Source organism: Cupressus sempervirens, chromosome 2 (assembly GCF_028749045.1).
Source record: "Cupressus sempervirens isolate cs-2001-9-10 chromosome 2, ASM2874904v1, whole genome shotgun sequence".
NCBI lineage: Eukaryota > Viridiplantae > Streptophyta > Pinopsida > Cupressales > Cupressaceae > Cupressus > Cupressus sempervirens.
Genome location: NC_143119.1, coordinates 335163986 through 335180944, shown reverse-complemented (window position 1 = coordinate 335180944; position 16959 = coordinate 335163986).

The window sequence follows — 16959 nt, the reverse complement described above, 5'->3', positions numbered from 1 at the left end:
AATTGTAATAATGTATCCTTTCTTGAATTCTAAACTTCCCATCAACTTTCACATTACTACTTTCAACAACAATCTTCAATCTCTAGTTAAAACGTCTATATGCCTTTCTTTTCAAAGGATATCCAAGAGCCATACCTTCATCACTTCTAGGATCAAAATTTCCAATATCATCTTCTTTTTTGATATAACACTTACTTCCAAATATTCTAAAGTAGTTCATGGTAGGTGTATGTCAAAACCATAGTTTATACAGTAGCTTACCAATACCTTTCCTGATTTGAACTATGCTCATTATGTATATTTTAGTGTTCACTACTTCTCTCCAAAAAGTATGTGATACATTATTTTCAAACATCATAGCTCTAGATGGCTCACTAACTTATATATATTGCTCCTTTCTGTTATTCCATTTTGCTATGGTTTGTTAAAGGTTGAAAGTTATCTCTTAGCTCCATTATCTTTTCAAAAGATGTTAAACTCATTTGAAATGAATTCTCCTCCTCTATCTGATCTTAAATATTTTATCTTCAATATTGATTCATTCTCAACTCTACTTTTGAGAAACTTGAATTTCTCAAAAGCTTTAGAATTTTCTTTAATAAATGCTACCCATGCCAATCTAGTAAAATAATCAATGAAAATCATCAAGTATCGGTCACCATAGAAGTTGTAGTCCTTGTAGGACCACTCAAATATGCATGCATAATCTCCAACTTTACTTAAGTGGTAAACATCTTTCTTGGAAATGAACTCTTCTTCTATTTTTCCATAACACATTCCTTGAAAACTATGTTAGATGGTTTCACAATCTTAGGTAAATCTCTAACTACACATGTAGTAATGATCTTCACAATATTATCAAAGTTAATGTGACAAAATATCTTATGCCATAACCAACTATCATCAAATTTTGCAACTAAACATGTCATCTTAGTAGAATTCAATTGAAAAACATTACATCTAGTCCTTGTACCCATACCAATCAACTTACCATATTCATCCTTAATTATACTAGAATTATTTGTGAATTGCAACAACTATCCCTTTTCCACAAGTTTTACCACACTCAAAAGATAATGTTTCAATTCATCTACAAAATAGACACCCTCAGTGTTAATTTTCCCATCAAGAGTAATAGATCATTTTATCTTAATAGGACAAGGTGCATTGTTTCCAACTCTAACTACTCCTCCATCATACCTATTAAACTCAATAAATTTATTCATAGCTCCTGTCATATGATGAGAGTATCCAATGTTTATAATCTAATAAAAAAATTTCTTCTCTACATGTGATACTAAAGGTTTCTCTTCTTTTACTTCTTTTTCATGAGTTTCTTCATTAATAGAAAAAAAATCTAATTTAATCATCCTCATCATCACTTTCTAAGGAATTTATCATCTTAAAATCAAATTCATCATCTCCATCAACAAATAATAAATCTTTTGTAATCTTTGACTTATAAGGCTTCTTAGGTTTTCTTTTCTTTTCTCTTTTAGGGCATTGAGATGAAAAATGACCAAGTTATTTGCAAGTACAAAAAACAAAAGCTCTCTTACCTTTAGGTTCCCTTTTTAAAAATAATTCAAGTCCTTCATCAATCTTCGTGTCTTCTTCTTTCTTAGTTATCCATTCTCTAACATAATCTCCGCTTGTGCTTGCACTCCTAGCTAATATAGCCTTATCTTTTAGTACACTAAAAGTTTTCTCTTTTCTCTTTATTCCTTGATTCAACTTTAATCTATGTTCAGATGCACGCAATTTTCCAACAATTTTTTCTTTTGTAAAATTAGGTGTAATAGGAATAATATCTTCAATAGTTTGTACCTTGTTATCATAAGCAGGTGGCAACGATTTCAAATTCTTCCAAATAACATAATCTTCAGTGACAATTCCACTACAAACCTTAATTCCTACAAAAATATTAGATATCCTAGAAAAAATTCCTCTAACTAATTAGACTTCTTGCATCTTATCAGTATCAAACATATATTTCCAATTTTGAAGTTTAGAGTTCTTTGGAAAGTGATCACCTTCAAATATATTTTACAACTTAATCCAAATAGCATGTACACATTGTAAGATTTTTACCTCAACATATTATGATTTGGGAAGAGTTAATAATAATACCTCTCTAGAATACGTATTGTACTTGAATAGATCTTTCTCCTTTTGTGTACATGACCCAAACTTTCTTTCATCTATCACTGTCTTGTTTTCTCTTGTAACAATCTAGTAGTCAATTCCTTGCATAGAAAATGAGTCTTCATTTTCCCCTTCTAATTGTCATACTTTTGTACATAAAATTTCAAACTTTCCTTCTTGAATGTATCCATTGATCTCCTTAAATTGTTAAAAAAATTCTTCAAGGACATGTTGCTTTGATACTAATGTAATTTTAAGAACTAAAGTCCACCAATATAAGTGGGGGGTTTGAATCAGTTGTGCACTTTAAACAACTTATATTAACTTTACCAAATTTGAAACATATAACCAAATAGATACAAAAACTACAAGATGATAACCCTAAAAAGTTACACAAGATGTGTTAACTAGGGAAACCCTTGATTAGAGGGAAAACCCTAGTAGGAATGATGCCCACAAGTTGATGTACTCATATAAAAAGTTCCTTGAAAAAGGATGTAACCCTATTAGGAGTCAATTCATAAAATCCATACATATGAGTCCATATTAGGAGACTTTTAATTCCTATCAAAAGAATCCAACCCTGTTAGGAGCTGCATCAACCCTGTTAGGAGCTTATAAGAAGTCAACTGAACTCACTGTCCAAATTACTTCAAAACTATTCTTACTAAACAATTCTCAAGTTATAACATATACAAAGGTGAACTAATCAATATAGAAACTTATCTTGCCAATATAGTTCCTTTGAAGTTATCAGCACATAATCCTCAATGTTCTCTAATCTAATCTCGTCAAATTAAATTTTACATATAATCACTATTTCACAATGAGACAAATACCACCAAGGAAAAAATATTTTCTTTATGCCAAGACCTAAAAAAAAAATTTGATTCCACCTTGAGGCTTTTCCAGTAAACAATGAATAATATAGGAATTTCATAATATATTACAATTAAGTTCCACATGCTTCAATACATATTACATCAATTTACAACACAAGCTGACTTGATAGTGAACATAGGAAAAATTACACTTTAGGACCAACACAAAATGATCTCTGATTTTGCTGCCTCAAACACATAACTAAAAAAATTTCTATGAACAAAATCCAAGCCCACCAAACAAGCTTCAACCTTGTAAAAAAGATACAACGCAAACACTAGTTTACAATTTCTCGCACACTATCCTGCAACCAGTCTTGTGTAAAACTTCCATAACTAACTCAAATATTGATAAACATTTTCATGCACTTAGAAATATCATTAAGAAACATCCAATATAACTCTGCTAACATCACTAAATTCAATTCTATATTCACAAACTATGCTAAGAAGAAACTATCTTTACAACTCTGATTGTTCCATCCAAAAAGCTAATATGTTGACATTAATGGAAAAAATGTCACAAATGCAACACATAAGAAATCAATTATCTCTCCATCATTAAAAAAGACTCCTCCAAAGGAATAATCTCTACATTAGTGCTATGGGATGAAGATTCCAAGTGATTACATTTAGAAGATGTTGAAAGAGAGGAATTCTTGGTTAATAGAAGAGTCTTATTGAGTGGTGAAAACGAACCTAAAAAAAGGAGGAGTTTGTTTCATACCAGATAAAAGTGTGAGGGTAAATGTATTGATGTGATTATTTATGGTAGAGTCACTAAAATTTTAGTGTCTAAGGAGATGATCACAATGTTAAATATCAAGAGAGAGAAACAACCCCATCCATATTGGATTTCCTGGGTGCAGGATGACCACAAGGTCATGGTTAATGAATAGTGCTTGGTGAAGTTCATGATTGGAAGCTACCATGATGAGGTATCACTCACTCCCTTGGGCCCCCACATCTATCGGTGAGTCAAAGTGATCAAAATGTGGGAGGTAGTTGGAAATTTTCACCTACAAACAAGAAAAGACAATAGTCAAAGGCTTGTTAGACTAGTCCCTAACCCCAACAGAAGGGTAAAAGGTTGTTCCTAGAATGATCGAAGCTAACTTTGTCCAGTAGTATCCAGTGACATCATATTGATGGATGCATGTCAAATGTTTTTGGGAAGGTCATGGAAGTATGATAGGAATGTTGTACATGATGGTCATGCAAACACCTATTCTTTGATGAAGGATAGATCTTGCCACAAGCTCAAGCCCTAATAAAGGAGGAAGAAAATATATGAAGTAGAGTTATGGTATATCTTGTTGATGAAAGAAAATCTATGGATGATATGAAACGTCATCACTCGTGTTATTCTTTAGTTCCTAGAGTGGATAAGGAAGGTAGTAGAGAAGTTCTAAAAGAGGTTTCAATTTTGTTAAATGAGTTTGAAGATATTATCTATGATAATTTTGCTAAGGGGTTTCCACCAGTGAGTAAAATTAATCATCAAATAGCATTAGTATATAGAGTTTTTTGTCTAACATGGATTCTCATTGGATGAATCATATTGAAATTGAAAAATTGAATAGGAAATTTTAGGAACTATTAATGAAAGGTCTGATTTGGGAAAGCCTAAGTCCATGTGTAGTAACTATAGTACTAGCACCAATGAATGATGGAGAGTGGAGGATATGTATAGACTCTAAGTCCATAAACAAGATAACCATCACATACAGGTTTCCCTTTACAAGGATGAATAATCTTGTGGACATCTTGAGTGGAGCTTAGTATTTCATAAAGATATACCACAAGAGTGGTTATCACTAGATATGGATCAAAGAGGGTGATGAATGGAATACTATATTTAACACCAATGAGGGTATATATGAGTGGTTATTCATGCCCTTTGGACTAACCAATGCATTCAAAACCTTCATTGATCTTATAGATGATGTACTAATAAAATTTATAGGAAAATTTGTTATTGTTTATTTAGATGATATTTGTATTTTCACTAAGGTTCTAGATGGACATTTGTTGTGTATTTATATAATCTTTAAAAAGCTAAGGGAAAAAATACTTTTTAGTGTTACTCCTATATAAATCCAATGTTGTCATTAGTGCAAAAGTATAGTCAATGATCACATAGGATATTGTTTGGTGAGAATTGTTACCAAGCCATAGTGCAATGACCAAGTCAAGGGAGAATAGAAGTATAAGTATAGAATAGATACAATTAAGTACTATATACACTAAGTAGTTATATATATACCAAGCAATGGATGAACTGAGTGAGATAGCCATAACCAAGCTAAAACATTATCAAATGACAACATATATACCAAGCAAGAATAAGGAGTATATTGAGCTATACAAGAAGAACATAAAAATTTGAAGTGTCACAGAATTTAATGTATGTCAATTCTAACAAGTGTTAAAAGTTGTTTACAAGGATTAAGAGGAGTATTTGGTAAGATTTATTGGGAAAAGGGATTTGAATAATGATGATCCTAATCCATAATATAAACCAATGGAACAATGTAAGATGAATGAGATAATAAGAATAAATTTAGATCATTGATCTTGATCGGATGTGTATTCCATAATTTTCTTAAACCCTAATTAGGTCATGTATTATAAGGACATATGGAGAAGAAGTGTCAAGTTGTTGTTGATGTTTCTATGTTGAGAAGGGGATATGTTGATGAAATAAAGAGGTAAATATATTATAGATCAGAGTACCATGTAGCAAAAGAGGAAATGATTAGATATATCAATTACACAAGCTGATAGAGTATTGAGCATAAGAGATATCTGGACAATAAAGTAAGTTGTACTCAATCATATCAATTCATTATTTCTTTCCTACCATTGTAGTAGATAAATCCTTTAATAGGGAAAACCTAATAGTTTTATTGTAGATATCTTAACTAAATGCACACATTGTATAAGTGTTGAAAAATCATAGAGAAAGGTGGATTTTGATAGATCCTATTGTATTACTCTTAATAAAGTAAGTCACTAGAAGTGACATCTTTTATAAGCCCTAACAGGAAACCTCTTGCTACAATAGTGAAGGATTTTTTAGTATCATCCCTATTGTGGTCTCACAATGCACATCCCATTTTGAGTCACAAAATGGGGACCCCCTAGTTTCAAAATCCTCCATGAGACACCCAATCAGATGCCTTGATCATTTAGGAGCCTCCTCTAGGTCTAGGTCAACACTCATGGTCTGATCAATAATTTTTGGGTATTGAAGAGGTGCAAAAAAAAAAAATTTTAGGCTTCAAAGTGCATAAAGTGTGCAAATATGCACTTGCATAAAAGTAGACATCTACATGTATACTTAGTGCACAGATGCCCAGTCACCTCTCTCCAAGGATGCACATCTGCACACTTGCACATGTGCCCACCCTCAGAGGTTCACACGAAGACCCCCCAAGTCTATATAAACCCCCCTACTCTTTCTCCTTGTTCTCTACTCCTCTATCTTCAGAGCACCATCGTACCTATAAAGGGTCTGCAACTCTGCATCCACAAATGCCTCTCCAACCTCTACTAAGGTAAACATTAGCTTTTGGAGGTGCACACATGTACACCTAAAACTAATCTACCCCCAACCCCCTAATATATACTTATCACACAATCCCATGTGTGTAGTTGTGCACCTTGTGCACCTTGCCCATGTGTGCAATGTGTGCAACTATGCATATTGTTGTAAAGTGCAAAAATCACAAGCGTACTAGCACACCCTATGCACATGCATAGGTGTACTAGGTGCACTAGTGCACAAATTTGACTCTTAAAAGGATTTTGGTCATTTTTGAATTATTTTTATAAAGTTTTTCATCTATCAAGGTCTTTTGTAAATGTCATTATGGCTTTCTGACATTAAGATACTAATATTTCTCCCCTTTTTGTAGATATAATGACATCATCATCATTCTCTATGGTGGAAAAGATGGCATCAAAGCTAGTGGCTTTCAAATACCAAGGACCACTAAAGAAGTCCTGATTTCAAGACAAACATACAAAGATTTGAGACACCATACTAGGCCACATTGATTGGAATATCTTCCTAACCCTTTGCAATAAGCATACATAAAGGTTAGCTATGTTATCAACTCTAATCTAAAGCGGGTTAGTGAATGTCACTTCTCAACCAACATTTGTTCAATAATTAGAGTTGATCATGACATTGGCCCACCACTACATACCAGAGGAAAAGGTCATCAAAAGTGTAACTAGAGAGATAGTATTGGATTTGAGACCATGAAAACATTGAATAGTTCTTCCACCTTTTGCAAGAAGATCAATACCTTCATATATCTTATGAAGGTGTAGATGGATGGTATAGGGAAAATGAGTCAGACGCCAAGGAGACAGTACAATTAAAGTACCTAATTGATAGGATGCACTTGGGTTGAAGAAAAGGAAAGGTTGATATTACACATGGGTATATGATTGACAATATTGATTACTCAATAGTTCTCTTGAGTAGATACACAGGCCTTCCCATAGTGAGTCACTTGGAGACATGGATGATACACTTCATTGAAACCATTAGAACAACCAAGATGCCTATTGATTGGGCTATTATCCTTAGTGACAATCTATATGAGAAACTGACCTTAATGAATAATGATCCACTATTTTATATGACTTCATATATGGTGTATCTCCTAGAAGCTAGGATCACAAACTATCCCAAATTATATAGAAAGGAAAGAATGCAAGATGGAAATGCTTGGCCCTATGCAATCTACCCACAACTAGTGAAAAAGAAGTTCCCACTAAAATTTCTAGGATATAGAGTGGTTAAAGATGGTTTTATATATTCCATCATCAAGTTCATAGAAGGGGATTATGCAAAGAGGATGTTAGTAGATGCTGTAGCATGAATAACAAAAGTTGGTGCTTACTACATCTAGTTTAAGACCTTCACCTATCTTTAGGTAGCTAGTACTCTCTCTTATGCCCTCAAAATCACCCACAATATCCATTCAACAAGCTTATACTACTTGAGATAGCTCAAGAACTTTCCTCTACATATGACATAGTGAGAAAAAAACACATGGAGACATGGGTGTGGTTAACCACCATCGGGGCTTTCAAGATAAAACAAAAGTAAGATATCACCACATATGACTTGGAATAGAACCAATATCCTCTCCAAGATTACTTGTAACCTCACCCATATTTTGATAACATCGAGATTGTCTAACACCTAGTAGGGAAGAAATTTGTACCTAAGGAAGCACTAGAAGATCACTAGATGAATGTAGCAGATGACTATGATGTTTGCATAAGGGACTATTGTAGAATGAGTCTACAACTAGTATAAAAGGCACTAAACATGGAGATCCCCCTCAAGGCCTATGAAAAAGATGTCCCCAGGATAATGGATCCCTTGTATAATAGGGACAATATCTATGACAAGCCCATCATGAATGTAGAAATTGGGCATGAGGAGAATAATGATATGGATCATTAGGATTGATGTGTGGTTGAACTTACAAGAGAATGGATCAAAAAACCTTTCTAGATGGATCCAATTCCCTAGGCCATACCTCTTCAAGATACAACCCAATTGAAGAGATAAAAAGAAACAAATGTCACTATACCGACCTACCCTACCAAATCACTAGTAAGGCCAGAAATGGTACACCAACATAAGCAAGAGGTTGAGTATTTTGAGATGGGAAAAAGGAAAGGGAAAGAAGAAAATAGAAGCCCCTGGGGAAGGAAAGCAAGTGGCCAAGGCCCAAGAAGAACTAGTTTCTTAGGAAGCATGAGTATAACAAGAGCCAAAAAAAGCTTAATAGGAGAAAAAACAAGTGCAACTATAACATGAAAGAGTTCCACAACCTTGAGCCTTAGAAAAGGAAGCTTCCCTATCAATTCCCAAGAGAGCTTAAATGGAAACAAAGATAGTAAGGGTAAAAAGGAAAAGACTAAAGAAGAAGATCATTCCCTCCTCATAGGTGCTAGAAACTATTATAGAGGTGGAAGATGAGGAAGAAGGGGAACAAATTGAGTTTGTCACTTTAAATAAAAGGACTCACTTGACTACTATGGCTGAAGAAGACAAAAGAAGAATTTCAACTCAAACACCTCCATCTATCCCTAAGGAGCCTATCTAGGTTGAAACCTCAAAAGATGAACATTGAAAATGGATAGCAAAAATAGAAGGTGAGGGAGTAGATATATTTTACCTCTCAAATTTTGATTTTATCCCTATAGGCACCAAGATGGTAGGAGAGAAAATAAGGGACACTCCTAGGAATGAGACATTAGGAGAGGATTGGAATCAATTACCTCCTCTGCCTCAAGGATCTATCAACATTTATCCTTCATCAATATAGTACACAAAAGTGGTAGTAGATAAGGGATTAGTAGCTCCACTTCCTCCGATGAATGAAGTAGAAACATAGAGTCAAAATAAAGAGGAAGGTGAACATGTACAGTTACATACTGATGAAGTATCTAAAGAAGGAAAAATAGCAGAAGAAAGACCATAAGCTCCTCCAAATACAAAGGCTAGGTCCTTAGCCCAACATAACACAAAATTTCTCTCTAAAGTTCTTCCTCATCACAAGAAGATACCAGAGAGGAGTGATAAGGGAAAGGAATCTGCTTCAATACCAACTTCTTTAGCACAATATATGTCACCAATAGGGACAAAACCATCATGGTTGAAGAAGGAGGTTGTGATTAGACAAAAGAAGTAGATGGAACTAATAGAAGAGGAGGGAATGATAGAATTAATAAAGGTGATCCAGAAACTTGAGCCCTCTAAGGTTGATGCTAGAAGACTTGCCTTCATAATGAAGAATCAAGATCAAGACCTTCTAGCACACATCACCATTCTACCTCCTCATACTGACACCAATTTATTGACTGTGAAGGACTATTATATGAAGGAGGTCATATTGGGAAATTTCGTAGTGGACATGACAAAGGTCTTGATTACCATGGGCCTCAAGCAAGTGTTTTCATACTTGGACAAAGATGAGTCTAAACATATAATATCATGGAAGAAGAATGAATTGTTGAGAGGATACTTGAATCAGGTAGTAGGACTAATAGATTTTTCTAATATTGAAATCACTCTTGGAGCTACATTAGAAAGGAAGGAGGTAGGGCCACAGATGGATTCATTTTTCAATGGTTGTTGGGAATGACATTATAAATATTAGGAAAGGGGAGTGCAAAACATATAGGGAAATTTTAACCTATTGTACAACATCCAAACTAAAGCCAACAATTGGTTTGTATTTTATTTTGGGCTAATGGATGAAGTGTGTACCTGGGTCATGATTTGTAGGCACTCAAATCTATAAAAGGGAAAGGCTACTGGATGCAAATGGAGATATACTCAATAGAGGAGTTGGATGAATTAGATGATTGGATAGAAAAGATATCTTTAGGGAATAAATTCATGGAGGGGTTACGTGAAGGTATTTAACAGATTAAGAATAAGACTCAAGAGTAATTTTTGGAAGCATATAATTACTACAATGCCACTAGCCTCAAGATCTTTGAAGATAAGTCAAAGACCAAACTTTCCTCAGTAAAAATTGTAGTTGAAAAAATAAGGGATACATTTTAAAATGCTTTGTTAGAAGATGATGTAAGACTACCATTCAAAACTAAAGAAGCATTGCTAGAACTAGATACTAAGCTTGAGGATTTTGTGGATACAAGAATAGAAGTGATAAAATACTAACAAGTAGTTAGAAATAAGTATAATTCATTAGATCTATCGGAGGCTAATGAAGTGGTGGTGATAATAGATAAATTCAAAAGAAAACATCTAGACATTGATTTGGTATAAAGGGGAAGAAAACCCAAATGCTAGAAATTCATTTTTGGAAATTAGAAGAATTTTTGGGTTTTTGGGTCCTATCACCAAGATGCACTTTTCCAAGGTGCTCTTTTCTCATAGGTGCACTAATAGCTTTGAAGAGGAAGCAGTGCATCGGCATTTAACTGCCAATTTTTATTTTAGAGTATTACATGCATCAAAAACACATTTTAATTGCAATTCAACTCCTAGAGACACCTAGAGGAGGCCAAGCTTATATTTTTAGAGCTCTTAATGACTCCTAGATCATCTCATAGATTCTATCTTCTTATCTCCTTCTTCTTTTATTTTTTTAAGTCATGTAGAGACTCTTGTACCCATTAATTGATATAAACAAGGGTGGAGGCCTACTTAGCACCATTTAGAGAGTTAGTTTGTATGTAAATAGCTTTATTTCATTAGTTTTTTAGCATGAGTTTGAATTATAAGATCTCTCACTCCTAAAAAAGGAGGAAAGGATTTATTTTAAATACATGGGTGTAATATGTACTCCAAGATGTTATTTTGATGCAATAGTATATGCTATTAGTGCTCTCATTTTGAGTGTAGTTATTCTTGCCAGAGTGTATTATTTTTGTGAGTGCATGTTCATGAATCATAATGGAGCTAATGGTTTTATTGCATTGTTATGATTGTGTGATCTTTTAGTTATGGTGTTTTCCTTATGTTAACAAATTCTATTACTATGACAAATTGAAGAAATGGTAACTATTGTTCTTGCATAGCATTTTGTCTCATGTGAGCTCACTTTCCATGGCCACATGATTTGATGAAAAATGAAACATCTTTTAGTTATTATTCAAGTTCCAATCGATGATTGCATTAGTGAAGTTAAGGAAGCATTGCTCCTAATTTCATTAGTTTCCTACCAGATCCTTTTGATAATTTAATTTCTAGACATGTTGTTACTTTGACTTTTGTCCATTAGGAATTTCCCTTTCAGTAATTTGTTTAAAATATCTTATTAGTCTATCTTTTTAATTTTCTTTTCAAACACTTGGTTAAAATAGGATTCATATAGTTGCATTGGTAAATTGCTTTCATCATAAAAACAATCAATGCAAAAAATATATCTTCCTTTGCGATTACATTTTTAGTAGAGTTGTGTGGATTGGTTGGTACTAGCAAAGGTATCCTTGTGAACATTCACATTTATCTTCATTTGAGTTACCCAATAGGTTGAAAAAAAGTCATTTGAAACCTTGGAGTTGGTCATTGATCAACTTTTCAAGAGAGAGATTCAAAAGGAATTTACATCATTAAGCATCGTTCAAAATGACTTCTCAACAATCCCCACCATAGTTTTCCCTCTAACCAAGGTTTTATGCATGACCAAAATCTTTGTTTCTGTTAGTGTAGTTTTTTATTTTTTCTATTTTGCTAGGTTTTTCCTACACTTTTAATAATCTCGCTTAGGTTAATAAAGCATGTCTTATTAGGTGAATGGTTGTGAGGTGTCACTTTCCTACATGTGAGCATCCATTAGCTATCTTGGGAAGATACTTTGTTATCTTTAGTCCGATAGATGGTTGCTCCTCATTGGTTGGTGTTGCCACCTCCTCTCTCTTCCTAGCCTATATAAGCATGCTACCTGGCTTGTATTTGTATCTCTTATTTTTGCATCCTCTTAATGCTATTTTGCTTCCAGCATTTGCATTACTCTCTTGGAGACTAACTCTATGATGCTATTTTGATTTTGTATCATTTGCATTCATAGTTTAGATATTTACTCTTTGCACTAGTTTTCTGGGTTATTAATCTTTTCAGATTCTAACATGGTATCAGAGCTTTTCTATGTGCAAGAGTAGATTTTAGTTTCCTTATTTGAGAGATTCGGGGGGGGCAAATAAACTTTATTCTAGTTTTTTGAAAAACGAAGTATGCTCTTCTCTTGCATCTTTGGATGATCTTGAGAATCAGAAAAGTTTTGACAAAAACAGTTTTTCTCTGGGGTTTCAATCTCAAATCTGACAACCAACTTGCATATTTGGAGTTTTCAATCAGTTTTGCAGGTTCCAGCATGCCATTGATGGACTTGAGAAGCTGATCCAGCATTTGCATGTCAAATTTTGGTTGCTGGGGTCATTTTTTGATTTTTGGAGCCGTTTTTTTCTGTTAAAGGCGTCTGATTTACACTACAGCAACATCTTCTGTTCATCAGCAAGAAAAACGCTTTCTGGGTTTTGTTCGCAGCCCCGAAAAACCATCTGGGTATCTTTTAGATTTTGCATGTAAGCTGTATATTTTTCATAATCGAGCATGCAAAGCTACAGCCATACCCCTCTCCGTTGGCAGCCGCAGATTTGAATGCAATTTTCAAATGTCTCGTTCTTGCTCATACGGACTCCGATTTTGATGATTCTTGTCATGAACTTGGCTATTTTTTTGTGCTCTATTCACTATTGGAGTTATTTTTTGATTTTCATGCATGAATTCTTCAGAAATTGCAGATTCTCAGCCGTGACTGTGCACAGTTCTTGTTTTGGAAACTTCGGAGGATCATAACTTTCTCATACGACCTCATATCGAGGCGATTCTTTTTTTGAAAGTGCATATTTTTTGAGTAGATCGCAGTGGTACTATTCATTTCCTTGATTATTGTGCCCAAGTTTCACTTTTAGCATATGCTCTTCATGAGGAGGCCCTGTCGATTTTTCTTCCGTAACTTGAGCATACGGATGTATTTTTTTGATCCATCAAAAAGCTGGTTCCAAGACAGAGATAATGATACAGGTGTTTTTGATTTATGATGTAGTTTGGTTGCCTGTTATGGCAGTCAAAGCTGGATGTTCTATTTTACACTTCGGGAGGCATATCTTGAGCTTCCGATCTTCGATTTTGAACTTCTTTATATCTCTGGAAAGCTCTTTCTGTGCTCTTTCTAGTGATGCTAGTTTTTATTCCAGATTTTGTTCCAGACACATCCTATTCAGTCTTTTTCATTTTAGCATTCTGGTGGATATTCTGTCTGTTTCAAGTTCGGAGATCGATTTTGTTGCTTCAGTTGCTTCATGTTGGGCTTTACCTTCTGTTGTTTCAGCCTTATATTTTTTCTAATCATTGTTGATATTCACTGTAAGCATCTTTATGCAACGCACTGAGATAAAGTGCCACTCTTGTGATTCGGGATCCTTTTCATCATTGTGATTCGTTGTACTCGCACTATTATATAAAGTGCCATGGGGGGGATAGTTGTTTGCCACTTATAGGCTCTCTTTCTCTAATTCCTCATGTAGTGTCGACGACACATGCCTTTATTTGTGTTTGTACCTCACTCTAGATGAGTTTGGCTCCTGTGTTGTAGGAGATTTTTTGGCCCATCTTTTCAGCTGCCTGTCACCTCACCTACCTTAAGGGGAGGTTATATTGTTGTTCTATGCTTCTTTGGTTGATGGTTCGTGCCTTCTATTTCCATGGAGGTTCCTTTGGTTGATGGTTCGTGCCTTCTATTTCCATCGAGGTTCCTTTGGTTGATGGTTCGTGCCTTCTATTTCCATGGAGGTTCCTTTGGTTGATGGTTCGTGCCTTCTATTTCCATGGGGGTTCTACAGATCAGCATTTTGACAGAGTTTTGCAGTTCTTCATGCTTCAGTGATGCTGCTTCTTCATGATCACTCCTTGTTCCTATTTTAGGGGACAATTTCCCTAGCGGGAGACTTCTTCAGTTCTTCACTAGGTTATTACCTCTTTTTGGGGGAGGGTTTTTCCCTTGTGGTTTTCTCTCTTTCCCCACTTTCAGAGGTTGCATCTTCTTGCATTGTACTTGGGTACCTAACATGGCCTCGTTGCCGGGACCCATTTCTGCATCCACCTAAGCTTCGCTTATGGGGGGGTGTTAGTGTAGTTTTTTATTTTTTCTATTTTGCTAGGTTTTTCCTACACTTTTAATAATCTCGCTTAGGTTAATAAAGCATGTCTTATTAGGTGAATGGTTGTGAGGTGTCACTTTCCTACATGTGAGCATCCATTAGCTATCTTGGGAAGATACTTTGCTATCTTTAGTCCGATAGATGGTTGCTCCTCATTGGTTGGTGTTGCCACCTCCTCTCTCTTCCTAGCCTATATAAGCATGCTACCTGGCTTGTATTTGTATCTCTTATTTTTGCATCCTCTTAATGCTATTTTGCTTCCAGCATTTGCATTACTCTCTTGGAGACTAACTCTATGATGCTATTTTGATTTTGTATCATTTGCATTCATAGTTTAGATATTTACTCTTTGCACTAGTTTTCTGGGTTATTAATCTTTTCAGATTCTAACAGTTTCATGTGTGATGGTTAAATGGTTTATGTTTATGTGCTCATGATGAAGTATAATACACATGTTTAATTTAATTTTAGTTTATGAAGTTATGAACATGCATTTTTAAAAAGTTTAGAAATCATAAGGGCTAATTAGATTTCAAAGAGTTTAAAAGTTTTTAAGGATGTTGATTTCCCCCCCCTCCTTTTAGCATTTTACCTTTACTAAATATTCCAACAATTGGTATCAGAGCTAGTTATCTTGGTAAGGAGTTTTACCAGTTTAGAAGAAAGATCCAAGATACATAAAGGTATAGGCTTGATAAGATGATTGAGAATTAGAAGCTAGAACTAGGGATTACCCTAGGTCAAATTAATGAAATGAAAGAAAAAATGAAGCAATCATTGAATAGAAGGACATAATTAGCACACAAAATGAATGAAGCAACATATCAAGAAGAAGTGATTGAGTAACTATCCAATAGAAATATGTATGATGAATTTGAAGCTTCTCTATTAGATATGTTCATGGAGAAAAGCCAAATCCTAACTGAGCAGATGAAATCATTGAAGGGAGAGAAATAAGCATAATCTACAAGGATGTGTGAGATCTTGGAACAAAAAAGAAAAGCAAGAGAAGAGAGAAGAATTATTGAAGATGATAAGAGATATATCACTTCAAAACTAGACGCAAAGGATGATGAAATCATGAAATCAACTTAAAGTAACTATGATTAGGAAAATCAACTACTCTATGCAAACAATGAGATTGACATAAAGATGGAAGAAATTGTTTTGATTATGTAAAAATAGGTTTTAAAGGACCTAAAACCTTACATCAGTAGAGTATTAAGAAAGCATCATGAAAAGAGAAAAAACAAACAACATGAAACATACCTCAAAACACAAAAAGAGGTCACAGACAACATTGCTGGAAAAGATAGCAAAAGACCAGCAAAGGAACAACAACCGACCAGCTAAGGAGTATTAATCATATGCACAACCTAATCCACCAGAGAATGCATAGTCTCAGTAGCAACATTCACCTCATCCTTCTTAGTGGTTTTCTCCATCTTCTTTGAATTGGACCAAGTACACTTGCTAGGACCTTGAGAGTCTGCCCCCAGGGGAGAAACCTGACTTTTATCTGCCTCATTCTTTTTCAGGAAGTTGGTCATGTTATCCCCCAATTATCTGAGTTGTTTATCCATGTTACCTAGCCTGGTTTCAAATTTAGACACCTTCCCCTGGATACTGCTAATGTCCTTGTCCATCACCTTTTGCTTGGCTTCCAACATAGGGATCTTATGCATCAGATTTTTCACTTCTTCTGCATTACCTATGACCTCCATGAATGAAAAGTTAGAGAATGAACTGAATATTAAAAAATACAAATAGAAGATTGAAAATATTATAAGATAGCATAAGGAAACAAGATGAATAATTGTGAGGATAGAGAAGACTAAGAAATACTACTGGACTAGGATTTATCAAGCAATCAACAATCGAGCAAGGAAAGTCATCAAAGAAAGCATAACAAAGGAATGTCTATGAAAATTGGTGCAGGAGTACCAAGGAATTTGGCTTCATCCTATGTATTTTTATCTTGTAAATTGTCCTAGCCAAACCACTAAATAATAACAACTTGGCTGGAGTCCTCAAGGTGTGCCTAGGAGATTAGGATGTTAGTTTCAAGAATTGATAATGTCTAGTTTAATATTTGGTTTCAATAGATTCTCATAGGAAATAGTTTCTTAAGGAGTCAAACTTGGTCAAAGAGTTGAATATGACCCCCAAAAGGATGCAATAAGGTGGAGAGTCCTTAATT